Source organism: Delphinapterus leucas, chromosome 1 (genome assembly GCF_059928025.1).
Source record: "Delphinapterus leucas isolate spDelLeu-1000000601 "Yukka" chromosome 1, BTC_Dleu_Yukka2, whole genome shotgun sequence".
NCBI lineage: Eukaryota > Metazoa > Chordata > Mammalia > Artiodactyla > Monodontidae > Delphinapterus > Delphinapterus leucas.
Genome location: NC_143129.1, coordinates 171,814,832 through 171,820,831, shown reverse-complemented (window position 1 = coordinate 171,820,831; position 6,000 = coordinate 171,814,832).

Sequence of the window (6,000 nt, the reverse complement as noted above, 5' to 3'; positions counted from 1 at the left end):
GCAAGTTTATAAAACACAGTATCTGGTGTGCAATTCCATTTTTTGGTGGAAAAAAGATCCACTTATGGACAGAAATACAGTTTGGAAGGTTTAAAAGGTAGCATTGAATGTTGGTATAATGCGGTTTAAAAATTTTTTAGTTATTTATTGCCTTTGGCAATTTTGAAAAATTTCTCCAACAAACATACATAATTAGAAATTTTCTTAAAAAAAGAGAATCCCACAACCCCCAGGATATCCATGGTTAATCAAACCCAGGCTTAGCTTAAACTGTCTCTCCAATGCAGACAAAAAATCTAGATGTCAGTAGCTAATTTCCACTTTTATCCCTCATTCCTCAATTCAGGCCCACCTCCCCCAAAGCCCAGGGGGTTGAAGCTAATGAGAAATTATCGTTCATCATTTGTGTTTGACTCTGTAGCACATTTTTTCCCCTAGACCTGGTTTCTCCCCATAATGAGAGCTGTCACCGAAGTACGCAGGGGTGGGAGCGGCTGTCTTTCCACAGCCCTAAAATGTTTAGTTTCTCCAGCCTCTGCTTTCTCCTGAAAGGCCAGGGATTAGAACTACTGTTCCGTTCTCAGAGGGGGTTTGTTTATAAAAATTTTCTGTTTAAACCTGGGTTGAGGTAAGCAGAACCTCGAGTGTGGAACCAGCCTTCTCTCTCCCATCTGTCTGGGGCTGTATCCTCTGCAGAAGCCAGGAACAAGCGAGGTCTCAGAGAGAGGCTTCTGTTATTGTCTCTTCAGCTCTCTCGAAAATGGCCTGCCTCCCCCCTCACCTGAAGTTAAGCCCGGAAAGTCTTGGCATCACGTCACTTTAAGGAAGTGGAAGGGCTTATAAAAAAGATCTAGAAGATCGGGAAGATGACAACCGGTCGTTTGAGAGTAAAACAACATTTTTGGCTGATGAAGCTTGAAAACTGATTTTGAAACCTCAGATCCTAGTTCCCAGGGGAAGGGGAGAAAAACCCTCCAGGCAGGAGTCAGCTGCTACGGGCCATTGCTCCTCAGATGTTCTCCTGAGCCTCCCTTCCACTCACGGTCACAAAGCACCGTGGCCCGTGAGGAGGGCCTTCCGAGTGGCCCAGCACTCCCTTGGGCCTGCTGCCCTGCTGCTGTTTCAGATGACAGGATGCAAGCTTCAGAGGGAGGCAACCTCCCAGGAGATTATATTCACCCCAAGGAAGACTTGTGCGAGGAGGGCTTGGGCGAGACAGGGTATTCGAATGACTACCATGTGCACAGTGGGTGCTCGATACATGAATCTTGGAAAGCTGTCGTTAGGAATGTGAACTTTGGAGCTGGTGGATCTGGGTTCACATCCCAGTGCTGGCACTGAGACCTGAGTGGTCCTGAGCAAAGGAGAGCTGAATGCCCATGACCTAGGGCTGCTGAGGAGATGAAGTAGGAATGCTGTCATGCAGTGCAGAAATGAACGCATAGAACAATAGCTGGCAGCACGAGGGAACTTAGGGAGTGTCAGAACTGTGCTGTATCTTGACTGTGGTGGAGGACACACAGTGTCACGCATTGTCAAAACCCACAGAACTGCACACCACAAAGAGTGAATTGTACTTGATGTACATTTTAAAAAAATTATCTCAAAGATTTCTTCTGGTTTTGACATTCTGTGGATTTCCTCACCTGTAAGACAGAGTTGTTATTGGAAAGGAATGATTAAACGGATATGTTTTTGCATTATGATGGGAAAAAAAGATGTGTATCCTTTTATAATTTCATTCATTCACCTCAGTGTCCTGATACCCGTCTGCCTCTGGTCCCTTCAGGATTTACCCAGGCCAGAGATGGCCAAGGATGCCACTCAGAGCCTCTTGTGGTCGGTCACCTGGAGCAGCAATACCTCAGAGCTGCACCATCCAGTATGGTAGCCCTGGCATATGGCTATTGAGACTTGAAATGTGGCTATTGCTACTGAAGAACTGAATATTAAATTTTATTTAATTTTTCGTTAATTTACATTTAAACTTGGAAACTGAATCAGTGTAAAATATTTTCCTATTAAAGATAACTTTATTTAGACAGAGAAAGACAAATATCATATGATATCACTTATATGTGGAATCTAAAAAAATGATTCAAATGAACTTATTTACAAAATAGCAACTGACTCACAGACTTAGAAAACAAACTTATGGTTACCAAAGGGGAAAGGTGGCAGGGTGCAGGGTGGAGGATAGATTAGAAGGTTGGGATTAACATACACACACTACTATATATAAAATAATCAAAAGGGACCTAGTGTATAGCACAGGGAACTCTACTCAATACTCTGTAATAACCTATACGGGAAGAGAATCTGCAAAAGAATAGATATGTGTATATGTATAACTAAATCACTTTGTTATACACTTGAAACTAACACAACATTGTAAATCAAATATACTCCAATATAAAAAAGAAAAAAAGGACAAAAAAAAGACCACTTTATTGCTTTGGTAGGACTACATTTTTATTTTTAATATATTGTATAATTAATTTTAAAAATTGAGATATAATTCCTATATCATTAAATTCACTATTTGAATGTATACAACTCAATGGCTATTCATACATTTGCAAGGTTGTGCAATCATCACCACTAATTCCAGAACATCTCTTCACCCCCAAAAGAAACCCTGTACCTATTAGCAGTCACTCCACAATCCCCCCGACTCCCAGCCCCTGGCAGCTATCATCTACTTCCTGTCTCTGTGTACTTGCCTATCCTGGACATTTCATATAAATGGAATCATGCAATATATGGTCTTTTGTGTCTGGTTTCCTTCCCTTAGCCTCTGTTTTCAAGGTTTCCTCACGTCGTACTTTATTCCTTTTTGAGGCTGAATAATACTGCATCGTATGAATATACCACCTTTTGTTAATTCACCAGTTGGTGAACATCTACGTTTTTCCACTTTTTGGCCATTAGCCCTTGAAAATGTAGCATCCAAATTGAGATGTGTTATAGTATAAAATATATACCAGATTTCAAAGACTTGTACAAAAAAAGGAATATAAGATCTCCTCATTAATACTCTATTTATACTGACTACACATTGAAACTATTTTTAATACATTGGGTTAAATAAAATATATCATTTTTTAAAAAGAGAGCCTAAGAACAAGGCAGGGGAAGTGTGAGCTGTTGAGGAGGGGGCGGGGACTGTCCCCCCAGGATCTCGCCCTTCAGTGCCCCCTGCCCAGTGGTGAGCCTGAATGAGGAGCAGGGTGGGCCAGGCAGCAGCAACAGCCACTCTTGGAGTCACCCTGCCTTGGCACCGAGGGGAGCTGCAGAGAGGACAAGTCCAGGCAGGAGTTGGTGAATGATCTCCCCCTGGGAGGGGAGCCGGGACTGGAACTATTGGACAAAAGGAGTCATTGGAGCGGCCAGTGACAATAGCGCCTTCTCCTTGTATCTGGCTTATGCCGGCCCACAGAGTTGCTCAAGTCCCCACAAGCTCCTGGGCTCCTCTCCTCGCCTGGGAGCAAGGGCAGCAATGGGAGAGGCTTGTTTCCTCTGGGCACCAGGTGGCTGGCTCCTGAGCAGCCATTGCGAGGCTGGAGCCCAGGCCCTGCTCTGTCACTACCTTGCTGTGTGTCCTTGGGCAAGTCCCTTCCACTCTCTGGGCCTTGTCAGAACTGGATTAGATGATTTGGAAGGTGTTTTCCAGCTTTAACCTTTTAGGGTTCTGCAAAAAGTCCTGGCTTTATCCTTACCAGCTGTGTAACTTCTCTGCTTCTCATTTCCCCGTCTTTAAGATGGAGAAAATAGGGACTTCCCTGGTGGTCCAGTGGTTAAGAATCCGCGCTTCCAATGCAGGGGGCGTGGTTTCGATTCCTGGTCGGAGAACTAAGATCCCTCATGCTGCATGGCGTAGCCAAAAAATAAAAATTAAAAAAAAAAAAAGATGGAGTAAATAATCGTTACCTCACAGTGATACTGCAAGGTTTAAATGACAGTCATTGCTGACACTTAGCACTCACTACGTACCAAGCACTGTCGTAATTGCTTTGCACAGATGAGTTTATTTAATCTTCCCACCAAACCCTCTAAGGCAGGTCTCATTAGTCCCATTGTCCAAATTCATATAGTGAGGATGCTTCAGAGCAAGGGTTTTGAACCCACAATGCCCAGCTCCAGAGTCTGTTTCCTTATCCACATGCCAACCTGCCTCCAGCACAGATGGGAAGCATAATAAATCCTCGATAAATGTTGGAAGGGAGAGAATCCCATGATTGTTAAAATACCTCTGCTGGAATCACTATTAAGCAGAGGGGGACACCAAGCCCCAAAGGATAAGGTGACGTGTCCTGGGCCACCGCCAAAATGGTGACAGTGTGAAACCCGAGTATCCTGGCTCAGAGCTCCCCTAAGTATCTGAAACTGGACTGGATCTCTAGTTATACATGCAAATCTGCCGGCAGATACAGAGCCCCGGCCCAGGCTGATCTCAGAACTTATCACATGTCTGATTAATATCTGAATATCAGGGCAGCGCTTCTGGAACTGCCTTTGCCTTCCTCTGTGTAGAGTCGCTGAATTTCCTCCAGGTACCATTCTTAGTTGTTAGGTTTTGCATTATTAAGAAATGGCTGTTCAGGGCACTTAAAGTCACTCTGTCTTCTGAGACTCAGTTCAGATATTTCGTGAGTGTTTATTATGAATAGAGCATGTACTAGGCATGGGAGCTACACATAGAAGGAACTGCCTCCCTGCCCTGCCCTCTGGGAGTTCCCAGTTGAATCAAACAGATAGAAGAAGTCTCCTTGCTCAAGAATAATTGCTTATAGATGGACAAAAATGATAAAAGCCAGTGTTGGTGATGGTACAGGGAAACAGTCACGCTCATTCCTTGCTGGTGGGGAAGGAACTTGGTGCAAACTTTCTGGAGGGCAGTTTGGTAACAGGCATAAAAAATCATAAAATTGTGCCTACCCTAAAAACCCCTGCAATTCTACTTCTTGAAATTGGCCCCAAGGAAATAATGATGGCTGGGCACAAAGATTTAGCCATAGTTAATTTCACGCAGCGTTGTTTCTAATAACGAAATATTGGATATGACCTAAATATCCATCAATGGAGGACTGATAAATGAGGTCAGGTCTTCCATATAAAGGTCGTCATGGAATATCTGATGTTGGAAACAGATTCAGATTGTTGGCTAGTGGGGGTAAAAAAGCAGGTTACAAACAGTAGCTATGGTGTGACGGCCCTTTTTTTTTGGGAAGAATATGCATTTGCTATAATAAGAGCTAACATTTGTTGAGTCACTTTTAGGCATTGTTTCAACCGTATAACATAGATGCTCTGTTTAAAATTAAAAAAAAAATTTTTATATCATAGATGCTCTTTTTATTTTCATTTTACAATTGAGGAAATGAGGCTCAGAAAATTCAAGAGACTAGCCCACAGGTATATAGCTAGGATTAGAGTCCAGCCGGAGAGGCTGTGCATTTAATTGTGGGGCGACGGTCTTCCTCTAAACAGAATAAAGGGTAGGAAAGAACAATGGTGGTTCTCTTTGGATGGAAAATTATCAGAATTTAATTTTTTTCTTCATTATATTTACCTGCATTTTCATTTTTTCCCCCTCCCAAAGACCATGGGTTGCTTTTGAAATGAGAAAAATCATTATTTTATTTCAAAAAACACTGACCTGTTGAATTCTACAAATCAAAGAAACCAAAAGCTTGACCTGTCAAAAGGGTTTTTCCCTGGCAAGTCCTCCACTTGCCAGAGGGTTGTTTCAGGCTGAGGGCAGAGAACCCTAAGTTCTGATCTTTAGAACTATAATGGGGGAACCTCATCCCCCGCCAGCCCCCCTCAGGCAGAATCCCAAAGGGCAAGGTTCCAGCTGGTGGAACTTCCCATCAACCCCTGAATTCCAAGGCCTGGACTTCACCAGCAATTCAAAGGTGGGCACTCAGGTCATAGTGGCCCCATTCTTCCTATTGCAAGCCTTCCAACCAATCCACTTCAGAATGAGGTAGGCAAGGA